The sequence below is a fragment of the Ciconia boyciana genome, chromosome 3 (assembly GCF_034638445.1).
Source record: "Ciconia boyciana chromosome 3, ASM3463844v1, whole genome shotgun sequence".
Lineage (NCBI taxonomy): Eukaryota > Metazoa > Chordata > Aves > Ciconiiformes > Ciconiidae > Ciconia > Ciconia boyciana.
In genome coordinates, this window is record NC_132936.1 from 95,697,933 (window position 1) to 95,715,343 (window position 17,411).

The window sequence follows — 17,411 nt, forward strand, 5'->3', positions numbered from 1 at the left end:
ATCAGCTTATAGACCACAGAGTCGCAAGGGTAGTTTAAAAACTGCCATTACTTCTTCACTCTCATTTTATGCTAACCAGAATTCAACCAGAGTAAAAGATCTGGCCTACACCCTGTATCGAATAAGAAGTGGAAATAGCCTTTCCCTTAGCCTGTTCCTTTGTATAGACATTGCTTTGATTTTCCTGGAAGTCACTGAGGTCTGTGTGTTCATAGCTGGAGACTGACTTTATTTCTGACTGTATTAATGTCCTATTCTTGGTTGGAACAAGACATGTTGATCTAGATCATTGCTAACTAAATGATGGTCAATACAACATAAGGCATTCCCTAAACACTTCCAAAACTTAAAAAAGCCCACATGCCCCTCCCCTCCACGCAGCTAAACAAACCCATGCACATAAATCGGGAATAAAAGGAAAAAAGCCCCAGACCATTCAGAGCCCAAACTAATTTAAAAATTATTATTAGTGAAAGCCTATGTTGCAGTGCAGCCCAAGGTGGTCTTCGGATTTTTTTTTCAAAAAGGCAAAAAAATCCTTCAAATGAAAAATGTTGAGGAATGTTGTTATACAGACTTTTGTTGGAACAGCTGCCTAGGGAAAAGCTCATTCCAGCCCTCCTTAGTTCAGATATTTCGTAGATCTAGCCAACAACATGTAGTTACTAATGTTTGTAATACAGATCACCTGTCTGCATACTGCACCTTTCTGTAAGGTGACCATTTGCTAGAACTTAGATCTTTTTTTGAAATTATTTCTCTGGAAGATGAGAAGATATATACAGAATAGAAGGAAGCATTCAAAAATGATGGGGAAAACAGAGGAAGACTCCATTTTACAAATCAGTGCCCTCTATTTTGCTAACTGAAAAGCAGAAAGAAACTGAAAGGATCTGAAGTGCAGTTGAATTGTTTTTTTCCTAAAACTCTGGTCTGTTATCCCTGAGAAAGTATCACGAATAGGTTCAAAATGGTCATAAGGTGTTAGGTGTGAACACAACACAAGTTTCTTCAAGGCAGGCAGATGAAGCCATGGTGAAGTTGCTGGCTACAAATGTTTATAGTAGTCAGGGACTGCTAACTACCTTTAATTGCTGGCAGATGATCAATGTTTTGGTGGCAGGAAATTTAATCTAATTCTGGCTGATTGTGTATTCCTTTGCCTTCAGGGATCTGGGTTTGGGTTGGGCTGTTATCTGAAAACAGAGTTGCACTTTCAAAATGTTTGAGAAATACCAAGCAAAGCTAGAGGGAGAAATGAGACCATTCCTGTAAATTTTCCACATTTTTTTCTTTTTTCCTTCAGCTGGAGTAATCTCTGAGTTTCGCTTTCTAAGAGCTTGTAAACTTTTTCTGCTTTCTGAAGAGCAAATGTCTCTTTCCTCTTTCCATAGCTGTTATCTGAATCGCAGCAAATACTGATGGCTTTTCTTTTGGGCTTGTGTGTTCCCTTGTCAGCAAACAACTTGTCCAGACCACTCACTAAATCTTAACCAACACAGGAGAGAGGGTTATAATGGGCTTCAGAAGCCAATGAAAGAGAAGGAGCTGTGAACAGGAAAAACAGGGAAAAGGGTGAAGTTGAAATGTGCCGTCTCCAGGAAGGTCCAAAACAACATCTCAGATCTTATTATGATGGATACAGATTTGAATGTAGTTATAGTTGTAGTTGACCTAAATCTGTGGTGCAGGCCATTTTATAATACAGAAAACAAATATTTTTATTTAAGACCAATTGGTAGAAGTAGTTTGATAGCTAGTATATTGATTTAAGGTATTGTCAAGGAATGGTATTTTCATGTTGAAGGCCATAACTTTCATTAAGTGCACAACTCTTACAGATCTGATAAGGCTTAGGTTCTAGGAACCAATTTATTTACTTTTAACCAATTTTTTTTTTTAAGCTGAGAAAATAAACCCACCAAAAATGAATGTTTGTGCTGGGTTTGTAGTAACAGCTAACTAAAACATATTTTTCCATGGTGTCGGGAACGCAGCAGAAAAAGAAGTACACCAACAGTACATCAGATGCAAGCTAACCTTAAGAGCAATAAGTTCTGTTGTAGGTTCACTCAACATCAGCATGCATGCACATGTGTAAATGCATACATGCACACACAGGTATGTGCATTCATCAAGTGGAAAACAATCTTGTGGCATTAATAGTTTTAATTTTTAATTAATAATGAACATTATTTCAGATGAGCATTGTCCAGATCCCTACTTTTTTAAAGTTCAAAGCAAGTTCTCAAACTGCTGTATTAACATATGAAAGATGTGGGTTAGGATTGAAAAGCTTGAATCTGAAATTTATATATCCTTGAATTGGAGCATAGTTCCATCCTTATTCATGAGGAAGTCAGTGGGAGTGGAATCCAGCCCTTAGATCCAATGGCGTGGTCTGAGCCCAAAGATAAAAATGATTTTAGAAGAATTATATTAACTAAAAGAATGTATATGCATGTCTGTATTGTATTGACTAAATATGCCTCATTTCAGCCCCTCAGTGACAGAGGACAGAATTTCTTGTGGCTCTTTGGTAAGTAGGATAAGGATAGTGATGGTTCCATCACCATGTTACATCCAATGTCAGTGTATAGTAGTAATACTGCTCTGCATGTCACACTCAAGAGATGCTCAAAACATTTTGTGGTATTTCAGAGACTGGGAGCCATGCAGAAACAATCTCTGTAGGAGGGTATGGAAGTCTTGCTAGTTCTGTAGCCTGTGCTGACTGAGCAGAAGTCTTTGACCCGATAGTTGCACTGGGTGGTGGTGTCAGGCAAGGCATGAAGCCGAGCTCACAGAGCTATGGTGTTTAATCTCATTGTCAGACGGAGCGGGCAGCCTGGCACTGGGTCTCCTCTCACAATGGGCACTTTTGTTGTTAGATTAATATACCCGTGTCCTTTTGTTTTGAGAAGGGATCTAACAAACAGTTTATATCTCCAGAGGTAGAGCAACATCTCACAGAAGCTTTTGCTTCTGCATTCTATAAGGAATCTGGTTTTGAGCAGCAAATAATCTATTTGGTTTTGTATGTCCCTTTCCCCTTGTCTTTTCACTCCTTACTATAAAGGACCCTTATACACAGATAATACTATAGCTTTTTGGGTTTGACCTTGGTTGTCAGAGCCTAAAAATGCTTGTAGAAATAGGCAGGTGATTTCTTTAATGGTTTTATTCCTAAATTCAGAAGAAGCTGCCTTTGTAGGTATGTGTGTGCTGTCTTGGGATGTAGACCCAAGACCAAGACTTGGGATGTATGACCTGTTCAGAAAGAGAAACATACCTTTTTTCTTTCTTGGTACCTTTGGGATGACTTCTGGTTTTGCTGTCCCCTATAAGCTAAGACACAAAAATAGCTCCTATTAAATGTCACCTCTTGTGCAAGGGGATTACTCTGCAGAATCAAATGTTTTTGCAAACTGCAACACTTTTCAGTTTTCACTGAGGTATCTGCAGTTCAGTATTTAATAATAAAAAGCTGGCGTCTCTGTCATCTTTCATCCCAAGCCATTACTAATACAAGTATTGAATTATAGAACACCAGAGTTTAATGTACTTTTTTGTTATTGGGGAAAGAGAGTCACAGAAATAATCAGTGATTTATCTAGTTTCATTTACTGCTGACTAAATATCGAAGCATGCAGCAGAATTCGAATTCTATGTCCTTTATTTAATACACCACACATTTCTCCTGCAGCCAGTAATAGAAACCAGGAGTTGTGCTGTAACCATTAGACAATGCTCTGTCAACGGAACATCCAGATGCTGTGGTGAGAGGGGGTGCAGCTTTCACATGGGATTATGAGGAGAGTAAAGAGCAACATATGTAAGGAACAGCAGATATTCTTTTTTTATCTTAACATTTATGGTGGTTAGATCATTCTGGTCCAGTGGCACAAGCCTGTTTCCTGCTGGCCGCTTTCTAGTGTTTTGCATGTTCTTGTTTCATGTGTGCGGAGCAATGGAGCATCGCTTTAGCTCCCCCCAAGCCCCGGTTTCTCTCCGTCATTGGTCTTTGCCATTCAAATTGCCATCCACTGCAGCACCTTACCCTGTTGTCTCATAGACAGACTCTGCCTGTTTTGAACATATCACAATAACCTTAGCTGAGGCATCAAATGGATGACCAGCTTTGTCTTAAAGATGAGTGTTTTGTTAACTTTTAACTAATGTATAAGACAAGGCCCATTTATCTTGGTTACACTGTATCATAATAAATGGGACAGTGTGCTAAGGTGAGAAGGGAGATAGAGTTGGTAATGCGAGCCTACCTAATCGTTGTCCCTTGGCCTGCTGCTGCAGGTTAGTTTCTAGGGCTGGATACAGGACTCCGGCTCCAGAACATTGGCTGGAGGAAGGAGAGGGAAGCAAGAGAAGGAATCAGTTAATCATTCCCACCTCTCTTTTCAGCTCTTCTTTCCTCTTCCAATGAGAAACTGAGGGGATAGAGGGGAGAAAGGGGGACCAAGACAGTTAGGTGGAGCTTGAAATGTGGAGATCAGCTGCAGAAGTACCTGGCATGCAGAAGGGGGAAATAGGGAGTAAAGGGGCAGGGACTTGGAGGATGAGATGAAGAAAGTAGTAGGCACAGATGTGAGTGGAAAGTGAGCATTAATAGACCAATGGAAACATGTGAACGGAGGGGAGGACAGATGGAATTATAAGATCTCTTCTACCATGCATCACATGTAGTTTGCACGTGTAAATCATATAAAACTTTCCCAGTCTTTATGCTGAGAAAGGCAGGAGCATAGTAGAGCTCATGCTAGAGGAACGCTGATGGGTCCCCATGATTTAATACAAGGCTAACAACGCTGAAGATTATAATTTAGTAATGTGGCTAAATGGCTACTTTGCTTACAGGGTAGAAGGTATACATGCCAGTAGTTAGCGGATACCTACTGAACCTGTTTGTGAAGGACCATTAGCATTAAAAGGGCTGGAATCACCTTTTGGTTTTTACCCATGTCCTTTTACTATAGGACCAAAGAAACAGAAAGACATACATTGGCTTGCTAGCAGTTTGTACCAGTTCGGTGCTTATGGTGTGTTGGTGTATGTGAAGGCAGAGAGGACAGGACAGTGGTGACTTGGTCTAATCTTGTTTGCTTTGGCCTGCCAATTTGAAGGTGATTTTTTTCGCCGGTAACTTGCTTTCTCTGGTTGTGCCATTAAATATATACACATTTGTGTATATATGTCTTTGCCTTGTGATATGTGTTGATTGGTGTTGTCATCATGAGAGTTCAGTTATTGTAATGAAAACAAATGACTTACATGTACAGAGAGTAAACCATATATTTCCATGAGTTAAAAAAAAGAGAGAGATATTTTGCAGATGGTGTTACTATCTCTGAATTTCAGCGTTACTGTTTAACAGAGAATGCGGTTTCTTCCACTGCAGACAGCAACACACACGAGGCAGACAACTCCCCCATATTAATCTAAGCTATTAATATCAGATATAGTTGAAATGAAGTCAGAAAACAGAAAACGTGCCACAAACAGCGGTTTACACGGGATTAAAACTATCTGGAGAATGACTGAGGAGGAAAAACTGGGAAATGGGGGCTTTTTATTTAGTTAAGTCATATCCTCTCCATGATAGGGAATAAAATCTCTTAAGGCCAAAATGATCCGGGTTGCCAGGGGATATCCCTGATCCTAATCCCTCTGCAGACCGTGGGCTATCCCCGATCCTGATGCCTCTGCAGAGCGTGGGCTGGGGACAGTGTGCCGCGGTGTAGAGCGCAGGGCACGGGGCTGGAGCGACGCACTGCACCCCACCGGGCTCCCTGCTGCAGACGGGACCCTGCGCCCACGGTGCAGGGAAACGTGCGGCCTCTGCTGCTGTTGCCTCCTCCTTCGCTGTGTAATAATTCCCACCTACGTTGCGGAGGGCGTGAAGGAAGCAAAAATAAAAACCCGCAACACCTGAAAGCCTTGAATGAAAAGCTGCGTAGAAGAGCGTTGTTCTTGTTCCCAAGGCACGCAGGAAACCGTCTCGCACTGCGATGGCTATCGCCCGGGTTGGAGGCGGGGAGCCCACCCCTCCCGCCGCTCCGGCTCCAGACGCCACCCCGGGCCGCCCCGGTAGCTCCCGGTTCGCGTGCGCTCCTGCCAGGCCGGAGCTTGTCCCTTTAAGAAAGTGCAGCACAGTAGCAGGGGCCGGCCCTGCCTCCCGAAGCCTGCAGCGCTGGAGCGGGGCTGGGGAATGGGAAGCAGTTCCTGATCTGGGTCCGAGCGGGCGCACACGGCAGCGGCAGCAGCCACCCCAGCTCCACTCGCTCAGCAGCATCCAGCGTGGGGATCAGCGCTCTGCCGGGCTCCCTGACACGGGGTGGACGTTCCTGAGCACTGAGCTCAGCTGCTGTAAAAAGGAAGCAGGAAAATACACAGCTGGATAAAGTTGGTAAGTCAAACTAAAGTCACATCCTCCTCCTCGGGCTGCAGTTTTCCAGTCTCTTAATTTGTAATGTTTTTTGCAGGCCGTTTTTTATTGTCTTCTAAGCAGAGCAGCTGGGAAAACATGGAGGCAAAATAAACGTGTAAAAAAACTTTGAGGGTTTGTCAGTGTTTGTGCTCCTATTTTGAAATCCTCTTCCTACATTGACGCTTTGCTGCAGGAGAGGGCAAAGGGAAACCAGCAAGTGCTTTTGGATGTGGGGGGAAAGAAAGCTGGTAGGAGTTGTAATTGGCTTTTCTCGCGGAGGTGATTAAAGAGGGAGATTTGAAAAAACAACTTTCAAGAAGCTTGGAGTTGTCATTTACTTTTCCAGAGTAAAAACAAATCTCGTGTTAAACAGTTTTGAAACGCACTGGGATGTGTGCAGGAGGAATAAGAATCTTTTTAAAACTGTGTTATCAGTGGGAATCTGGATGCCAAAGTATCGCCGAGCAAATGTTGTATATGTTTGTTTAACTAAGTACATTGGCAGCTCTGGAAGAGCAGAGGCATTAAGCGCCATTTTCTCTGCATCGGACAGAGGGCGCTGATGCTGCGCCTGGCACTGCCCCCCTCAAACGGGGAGCTGGTGAAAATTCAAGTTGGGACATCGAGTAGAGATACGATGTTTTAAACAATTGGAACAGAAATTGTTCGGACATGCAGAAAGCTACAGTACATAGCATCCAGTTAGAGCAGTCAATGTTTTTAATTTTTGTTCCCTTAAGTTGTGGGGGTAGCGTGTTTGTTTTTTAAGTGATGATTGGAATTATAAAGAAAAGTATAAATTTCGTTGATCAGCTCTAGAAATTACAGCCTGGTTATGATCCTGTTATCTTTTCTGGAATGTGTTGTGGGATCAGCCTGGTTAAAGGAGGGGAGGGAAAGTGTGGAATCTCTTGACAGAAACGTTACTTCAGTAATGATGTGGGAGATGAGGAAGAACTCTCACACAGTGTTGATCAAGTTGCAGGCTGGAGTTTGCCATCTGATATGGGAATGTATCCTTTGTATCCAGCACAGATGTGTAGTAGAGGTTGGAGATCTGTAAGCTGAATAGTAAGACCAGTAAACCCTGATGAATGAACTGCATATTGTCAAGTAGTTTGGGGAAAGGGGGAGGGACACGTTCAGGCAGACATACAGCTTTCTTCATAGAAATCCCAATACGAGTACTGGTACAAGAGGCTGATAATTGTGCCATGTTCTACCCATATATAACGAAGAGTTAAGAGAATACAGTAGTAGACTCTCCTTACCTCTGTGTGTGTATACTTGCTTATGCGTACCCTGGTGTGTATAATAATACTCTGCTGCTTTGTGGAATAGGGATTTGGGTTTCCTTGAATCAAAGGCTTTAAAAGGAATGAAGGTATTATTTTAACTAGTGCAGTTCTGTTGTGAGTAGAGAAGGATCAGAGCTGTCAAGTTCCCATCTGATACAACCTCTACTAGAACCTGATGTTTCTGTTGTATCCTGGGGCTTTGGTTTGCCTTGAACAACAAGATGTTTCTGTCTGGCTTTATTCCAGTTACTTACAAATCACTTGCAGTGGAGTGGAAAGATTTGCAGGTTTTGAGTCCTTAATGTGAGACATGCTGGGCAAAGCAGATTAAAATGCAGTCATTCAGACTCTCAATTATTATACCTCATCGAAAAATTTAGACTGCTACTACCTCTGCTGAATCAGTGGAGTATGTGAGCAGAAGTCAACTTTCTTTCCTGCAAGAGACAGTTAAACAGTTATTGTGAGGCAGTGTATCCTTGAGATATTAGTAGTTTTTCAGGAAAAAAATAGCCATTTCTTTACACTCCTTATGGTTCATTAGACATCCAGGTACGAATGGCCCTTTGAAATAATTTACTGGATCAGAGGAAACATTCCCCTCTTCAGTTCGTCTCTGAACTAGCAGGCACTAGCCAGATTTCTGACTGCTGCTTCAGTAACTTATTGAGGAATCTTTTTCACTTTCCTTCAAGCAGACTACTTGACGGGATTACTCAGCTGTCCCCCGTGTGTTGTGCAGGACATGCTGGACCCCTGGGCAGTGGAACAAGTTAATTGAGAATGATAGAGCTATCTGACATCCTGAGACACATTTGGCCCTTGCAGATGTTTGTCTTGGTAGGAAGCTAATTTATTCACTGAAAGTGTGTCTCCTCCACCGTCACTGATGCTCAGCTAAGCTCTTATCAGTTGCATCTCCCCATCTATTTCATTTGTCTGCAAGACATGTTTAATATGGTGGTTGAAGTGATTTCTGTTCAGTTCTCCTACTTGCCTATATTTCAAATTTAAATCTTTGCTTCACAAATGGAAGAGACAGTTTGATGTGTCTGATCCTATTTTTATTGTGTTGTTTGGAAATTCACTTTAGCATGTGTTTTATTTTGTTTCTGAGTGGTTTTTTTTGAGTTGCTTTGTACCTGAGAGCCCGCACTGTAAGTCTGTCCATGGCTGATGCTGAGGTCATACAGTTAACTCCTGCCGAGTCTCCAAAACGTTAGCTTAATATGACATATGTGTGTGATATTTAAAATATGAAGAAATCCTCCACCTATATTTATGCCTAATTAAAGAAATGGAGCTCCCTGGAATAGCTTTTTTCATTAGAGACTGCTCTTCTTACCTGCCAGTAGATACTTACGATGTTCGTGGTGCTATGAATTCTGTGCCTGCCACTGGAGTGCTTGTCTACTTCTTGCTTACACTGACAGTAACTCTGCTGAGTGAGTCTAGCCAGAGCAAGACTCATGGTTACTCAACAAATTACTGACAGTTTGGTTTCTCATATTGTTAGTTTTGGTCATTGTTTTGCAGAGCTTCAGGTTCTTGTTGTTAATTATAGTCTATTTAATGAAGCCTACCGCAAAATCCTTTCTCTAAGAATGTTTCTGGCTTCATGTAGTGCAGGATGTTACCACAGGTTATGAAGGCTTGTGATGCTCACATAGCTGAGATGACCCTGGCCTTATTCTCTGTTGTAGGTAAAGCCTCTTTTTTCTTTATATAACAGAAGCAGGATCCCAACTTAAAACCTCAGTTTCATATCAAAGACTCACTGTGCTGATAGCATAGTAACCTGTCTTGTTCTTTGATAACAGGTTTCATAGACAATTTTTTACAATGAACAGTGATAGATGTGGTTTTATGTCTGATTTATTTGCTTGTCTCTACTTTTGCAATCATTTGGAATGCCACATTCTCCATTGCACAATGGATATGCTTATCAGTATAAGTGGAGACCTCTCAAGTCGTTGTCCTGTGCAACATCAAAAAATGTTGACTTGCAGAGAAGGTGAAAGAAAGTAAATAAAATTTAATAGCTCTGAAGGTGGAGATGGAAAAGAATTATTGCAAGAATGTGTTCCCCAAAGAATAATTTCAGTGGAGTAGATACCTGTATGCAGCTAGTCCCAACTCTTCCAGACAGACTACGTCAGATCTGCCACTGCTCATGTGCATGAGCATCCTCCAAGGAATTAATTTATTTCCATCTTCACATATGTACAGCTGTCGTCTTGTGTCTGAGACAGTTGATGACTGAGCTGTTCCTTTTTCTTATCTGTAGTTCCAAAGTTCTTTTCTTCTTAACCAGATTCATCAGAATCCTTGGAAAACTTCAATCTCTAATCTCAATCCATTATTGAGAGTATTATTCATTAAATGTAAAAAATAATGAATAAGAAGTATTTAAAAAACTTTTAGGCACTCTACCAGTTTAATTATACTTACAAAAACATGGTAGTGACCTAATATATCATTAAATTAATCACATTTAAATACTGCACTGACCTTGCCAGCCAGTAAATCAAAGCAATGGCAAAATCCCTTTTGTTCTCTTTGCTACACCCTAAAACCTGTGAAATAATCTTCTGAGCACTTAGCAAAAGTATGTATCAAGTTGATGTGTTTTGGAGCATGAAATGGAGTAAAGAAGTAGGAATTTCTAGATTCCTAGGAACCAAAAAAGGCCCTGCTGAGATCCCCCCTTCCTTTTTTATAATTGGATAAGTTCAAGAGACCATGGATTGTATTTGCATATGAGGAGAAAAGACAAAGTGGCAGCTGGCAGTGCTGTCATTTAGTATGGGCTGCACTTCCCAGCGCCTTCATTGGAAAGGATAAGTTTTGTACTCAGGGCTGTTGCTTACCATCTTGTCAAATTGTCCTTTTGAGGAGTGGTGGGGAGTAACTGATTCACAGTGCAACTGCTGACTTTTAAAGTGGAGCATAGAGCAAAAGTGGTTCTGAAGTCTTCGTCTGCATCATTTTTATTTTCCTGCTCTCGTGCATTGTTCTATCTGAGAAACTTGACATGGTGAGAAATGTGGATGAGCAGAAGGAGCATCAAATAATGAACTGTCTTGTATGCCGTCTGGTGTATAACGCAATATCCAGGTGCTCCAGGTAGGCCAAGGGCAGCCTTTGCTACTGGCCTTCCCACTTCTTTTCACTTGTGCTTCATGGTTTTTTTAACTGGGCGTTCTGTCGTTTAGCCAATATGATGTGTTAGCCACATTGTGTGTCTAGCTCTGCAGCCTCTTTCTAGATGTATCAAGACCTGTACCTTTACCTACATCTGTCTATTAACTGGCATGATCATATAGCTGTGTTTATTTTGAGATCCACAGAAAGTACATGGAGAAACACTGTAATTTCATTTCTCCAAGACAGTCTTTTCCAGCAGCTGATGAAACCCAAGCTCATGCCAGATGAAAAGCTCTTGTGTTATCATTTTCAGTTAATTAAAAAAATAAACCCCAAATCCCTTACAGCAGCAGTTTTATAAATACTATGTGTGTGCATGCGTATATATATGCATGCCTATGCTAGTGCTTCACTCTCGTGTTGACAGCTTGTGCCTTTGACAGCAGGCTGGGCATTATCCTACACTTTCAGGTAGGACAGAGGATCTTGTTTTGTTTTGGTTTACTTTTTTTTTTTTTAATACATCTTACTGTAGCTGAAACAGACCCAAAATAAAGTAAAAGCTTCAGTGTTTGCATCAAAATGGTGTTTTTTGTTGTTTTTTTTTTTTTTTTTAAGAAAATGTGCTAAAGGCTCAATTTTATCTTCTGGTAGGCAAACAAAACATTTTTCTGGCAATTTGATACTTTAGTAAAATGAATAGTAACTTGATTAAATGTGCCAAATTTGTGTGTGCTAAAAGGCAGGAAGCTGGGTTTGCTTGAATAGAAAGGTGCACTGGCAGCTGGGGCTGAACTACCTCTTGGCACCCACATCTATATATTAAGTGCAGATCCCAGTAAGCTGAAGGATTATTATCTTTCAAAAATCTTGGACAGCTTCACCCGTGAGTTGCACTTCTTTTGTTTTCATTTTAAGAAGGCAAAATTAATTTAGTTTGGGTGAAAGCTGTTAAACTGACAGCCCTGGAAGACTGCACTCCCTTTGTTCAGCCACAGAACAAGTGATGCCTTGGACCATGGCTGAAGCTTCCCCAGTGCTGCTCTCTGGCTGTGCATTTTAGTCTAGTCAGAGGATCAAAACTGAAGTTCAGCATCTTTCTGTTCAACTTCATTTTTTTGGCCAGCATTGTCAGATTGCCAACAAGGGGCTGCCTAGTTAGATTTGGGATGGCTTCCTCTGTAATCTGTTTAGGGTATGACAACAGGAGTCCTTGTGATCTTTTTGTTTCAAGTGACAAATAATACTGTGGCAAACTCACTCACTTATCAGGACAGCCTTGATCAATTCATTTCACGTGAGCAGCCATCAGATGGGAATGTTTTTTGTTCATGATCCAGAATGGATTCAGCCTAGTGACCTGGTGGAAGGACATACTGTATTCCATTACCAGCCCTCTGAATCATTCAATCGCCCGATGCAGTTTTTCAGTACTCCACTTGCATTACACAAGCCCTGTGTTTTGAGGCTCTGCATTTTTTGCCTGATTCAGAGGCTCTTTGGAAAGTTGCATGTGGGCTTTTGCATTAAGCTCATCTAGAAGGCAAAAGACTGTGAACTGCAGACACTTCCTTTCAGACTGGAAGGTGGGACAGACAGACTATGTATGACAGTGGCACAGAGGTTGGGGTAGTACCTACAAGGGTGTGTAGTAACTTTAGCACAGACTAAACTTTTGGGCAGGATGTTGTATTTAAAAAAAGAGATACTGTTTTTAAACATGATGCAAACTTTGTATTTTCAAGTTTGTATATATGTCTTCTTCCCCTTTTCCTGAGATTAAAACAATAATTGTCTTTTAATCCTATTCTCTAGAAAAAAAATCTTTGATTTCTCTCTATAGAGCACTTAGTCATAAAAATATCTATTTGTACTGGAAGCTGTTTTTCACTCTGTGCTGGTTATTTTTTAATTACACATTACTCAGGTTATAGAGTGAAACTTGGCCAGGTAGTTCCAACTTCCTGTTTCTTGTTCACTTCGCTAACAGTTCTTTCATCGTCTAATACTGTACAGCATTTGGGTTGGAAGCCCTTCAGGGATTTATTTATATTGAACAACCTTTTTTTTTTTTTTCACTTAAGAAAATACCCAAGAACAAATAATGAGTTCTAGTGACGTTAGATTTTAGTCAATAATGATGTGCTTTTGCCAGCCGTCCAGTGTCATGCTTAAGGTGGCTGACTTTTAGGTGAAATTAAAATGGAAAAATGAAAATGTACTCCAGCCAAGTTATTTTTCCCTGTTTCATTTATCTTTTCAAGACACTTTAATTAGCTGGAAAGAAGGCAACTACTGCAGAGCTTTGACTTTGAGCACAATAGAGAGAGAACAAGAAAGTGCAACTGTCAGGGTTTGGAGACTTATGCTCATGCTTGCTACTTTGACTTCCTTCATGTCCCAAGGCCCAGACAGTCAAAACAGCTCTGAGTTACATTTTCAGTTTCTCAGCCTGAGAAGAAAATAACATTAATAGTCAGGCATCTAATGTGCAAAATTCTTTAGGAAAATACAGCATCTCTTACCTCAGCAATACTTGAACTGTCTTGAAAGTCTTGCCTGTCATCTTTACTCGGTGGTTAACATGAGTCTTTCCATATTTCAGAAAGATTTGCTAATCTGCACAGGGTGCTGTAAGATACTTTATTAAGAGAAACTTTTTTTTACTGCCTTTGCATGTTTTAACGTTATTTCTTTGGGAACCAGAGCAAAGATCAGCAGGACTGGAGTTCCAGTACAGGGTACTTGCAATATGTCTGGTTTTTCAATCCGACCTTTAAGTTGTGGGGGTTTTTTTCCTTCTAAAAATTTACTTAATTTACAAACCACTTTGACTCTAAAAATGCGCTAGACCAACAGGGGACCAGTGCATCATTCTCAGCACTCAGAATTTCTTGCGGGACAGCAGTCGCAGGGAACATGTGGGTTACCAAGTAGCTCTAGTGACGCTTCTTCTGAGGGCCACTTCGTATGGAGCAGAGCTGAAAAATCACTGGAACAAACCAGCAGCACCAAGAGAACTTTCTGCATTAAAAACTTATGTTCTCTTCTGCTTCCTCAAATGTGAGAGATCAGATCTGGTAAATAGTCTTGGTGTGGACAGGGTTAGATAGCTACTGCTATACAACAGGATGTAGTAAATGATGTGTATTTGAGAATATATATTTGGATGAATAATGGTATATGGATACATATAGGTATGAGAGTGATCATTGCTTTGTAGTTGGCCAGTTTGAAGGGCCTTAGGTAGATTTGATTCTATACATGGCTGCGTGTGTGGAAGGGATATACATGAAGTTATCATGCTACTTGGTTTATTGAGCCCCTTATCCCAGTGTCTGAAACTGTGATTTGTTATGCTGTGATATGATCCGAAATAGAACCACAACTCACTGTAGTGGGTTCTTTCAATCCCCTGGGAATGTTTGTCTGGCTTAAATGCATGAAACTGAAATGTGTAATACAGAGCTGCAGCTTATAGATCAACACTGACTCCATTTGTGGGAATGAATGAATACCTCATGTTTGATGTGCTACAGGAGAGTTCACAGATGACTTCTTATGTTACAGTAGTATATTTTTCATGCTTTTCCAGCTTCATGTGTTTTGCTTTTTCTTCTGTTTGTAGAATAGGTGGTATTATCCTGGATTTTTCAATATAGAAATAGAATGTGAAAAGATTTCTCCGTGCTGACATTTTAATGGTTTCAGAGACTTCTTTCCCGTAAAATTTCAGTCAAGTCTGAAAAAGACAGGTGATTGTTTCTGTACCCATCCACACATTTTGCAGCTATAAAACATCTTTGTTTAACTCACATTCTTCCTGAATGATTTGCTGTTTTAATTTTCTCATTTATCTACCCCTTTTTACAGTTCCTTTGACAGCTTTAACCCCTGGATGCAGGTCTGTGAAGATAACTTCTCACAGTATAGTCTAATGATTGCATGATAGGTGGGAGGGTTCACCTTCATACTGTTCTTTGCAGGTGGTCATAGATATATAGAACTTTATTACTGAGCCAGTCTTCCCTTACAACCCAAATTTTTACCTGAAAATACCAAAGTCCCTACAGATGGATAAACTCTGCTCAAAAAAACTCCATAAATTTGCTTAATAAAGAAAGCAGACCCACCCTTATGCTAGTTGTCCTGTTAATATTCTGGTTCTATTGCACCTTGTCTCTGGATTTTATTTATTTATTTATTTATTTATCCTGTCTTGGCTCAGCAGAAGATGAGGTGTGCAAGGCTGAAGGAGACCTCCTGAGTCATGGAGTACAGCATTTCTGTAACTGCAGGAAATTATGTTGCAGGATTCCCTTCATAAATTTATCAATCTCTGCCTCAAAATTAAACGGCTTTTGCTCCTGTTGTTTCCTATTGGGAAGCCATTCAAGAACCTCAGTCCTCTGATGTTTAGAAATCTGCTTCTAATTTCCAAACTAAATTTGTTCGTAGCCAGTTCATGCCCATTTGGTTTTGTGCCAATACTGGTCTTTAACTTTAATAGTTCTTCCCCTTACTTACAATCCTCCTGTGATTTGAGAGGATTCTTGACTTTCTCTCCTTCTGTTTTTCCTTAAGAAGGGAAGATAATTAAAATTGTGCTTCTCTTTGCATTGTTCTTCATTATCAGTGTCATCATGCCTTGGTTTGATAAATTCTTTAGTCTTGAGAACTTTTTAGTCTTTCCAGTCAGTTCTCAGACAAACAGAAGCAGGAAAAGGTGGCTGTTCGCATTTTACTAGATAGGCAGAGAATATGTGTAACTTTCTGGTAACTTTGGGACCAGGGAGGTGAGACGGGGAGAAAGAGAAAGTGGCCTCCGTGTTTTTGCATCTGTGAAAAGCTTTCACTGGGGTCATTGTGAAGAATGAGTTGGGTCTAAGAATCTGGTGGCTGGGATAGGCAAAGGCATTGATCCAGTTCTTTCATCCAGTCCAGCTCTCCCATCCCTCTGTAAAAACCTGCTTGAAATGAGCCAGCTGATAAAACTTTTGGAGGGAATGCAGCTCGCAAATGAGTTTTTGAGGGCAACTTTCCAGCTGTTTCCTCAGAAGGAATGAGGCAAGCGGCTCCCAGAGCCCCAGACGAATGCCTGGGATCTTTCTTCTTTGGAGTGTGTGGAGAGTCCCTGAGAAGAACTGAGAGTCCGGAGGCTGATGGAGAGATGAAGCCAAAGGCCTGTAGTGGGAACCTCCTGCTGTCAGGATCCCACGCTAAGCTGCAGTTGAGGGCAGGCATGGAGGGGAGAGAGAGCTGAGTAAGGTTTGTGGTGACCTTGATATGTTCCCATGCAGCTTCCCTCTCTGGGCAGTGCTTGATGGCATCATTTACAAGATTCCTCAAACGCCCTTAAACTCAGTAGAAAAAAATGTATAGTCCATTCAGCATGCTACTGTACTTTATACTATACTTATCAGCATGCTACTGATCTTAAAATGATATGATTAAGGTTGGATGTCTCTTATAAGACAGCTTTTTATTTAGCAGAGTATACCAAAACCAGGACATTTTGCAGGGAAGTACCAGTCTCAGTCAAACTGTCTGAGATTTAGGGTGGAATTTTGGGGCAGGGGGACAAAGGGTGGAGAGGAGGGAGACCCAAACCAAAAGATCTGGCTCCTGGAATAGAGCAGATGATAGGTAGGTAGAACAGGTGGTTTGAGAATAGTGGGACTTCTGTTTGGATCCATCACCTTAAGGTGAATATGGTGGTTCTCAGCTCTTCTGAAGTCCGTGTCTGTATTTTTCTGTGTACATCGAGTTATTTTTGATTAACAAAGAAATTACAATACTTCTTTTTCTTTTTAAGTTTTTTTTTTTCCCTGTGATGCAAAGGCAGCGAAAAAAAACATTTCTCACCCAGTTCTAAGTAGAGCACCTCCATTCCAGGAAAAAGGTGTTGCAATATATTTTAAAAATTTAGCAAGACTGTAGCTAGGATAGCTCTACCCAAGCAGTTTTTCCTCTATACCCTGTTTTATTGGCTCCAAGGCTTCTGCAGTTGAGGTATGCATGCACAGATATGGCTGCTTGCTGCATTGTGCACTGCTTGTATTCCCTCTCTGCTGGGAGTTTACCACGTAATATAGCTCTGGAATCCTCCTGGAATGAAGGTGCCTTGGGCTGGTGCAAATGAATATTTGGGACTTGATCGCTGATCAGTAATTCAAAGTAACTATAGTTTTGCTCCTCCAACAGATCTATTTAAACAGTTTTAATCATTCATTGCATGAGGTGCTGATGCTCTGATGACCATAAGTAAATACATTTTAAAATGTCTTTGTTTGACTGTATGCAAAGAAGCAGAACCAGTCTCTTTCTTTTCTCTTCCATCCTAATGATCTCCAGCAGGAAGAGTCTAAGCTTACAGGTAAAGTATGTCTCTAGTCAGTGCCAGCATAGACTGACTAGAGCTAGCTGGAGGTGCCCTGCTCTTAGTAGATTTTTTCAGAGCCCAGCATACTCTTCTGTTTTATGACAAGCCCTTGTAGTCACTCATTGGTTCTTTGTTCATTTAT

The 17,411-nt window shown here is 40.9% G+C and overlaps 1 protein-coding gene across 5 annotated transcripts in view; it reads left to right on the forward strand.

Moving 5' to 3' along the window:
- The window catches only part of DAAM2 (dishevelled associated activator of morphogenesis 2), a 204,524-nt gene that overhangs the window by 15,471 nt on the left and 171,642 nt on the right, over positions 1 to 17,411 (forward strand). For 4 of the 5 annotated variants that reach the window (XM_072856706.1, XM_072856709.1, XM_072856710.1 and 1 more), the window contains exon 1: positions 6,097 to 6,421. The exons of the other annotated variant lie outside the window; for it this stretch is intronic. The gene's annotated coding sequence lies outside the window, so the exon portion shown is untranslated. Of the gene's footprint in view, positions 1 to 6,096; positions 6,422 to 17,411 lie in introns of those variants that run through there. 5 annotated transcript variants of the gene reach the window in all.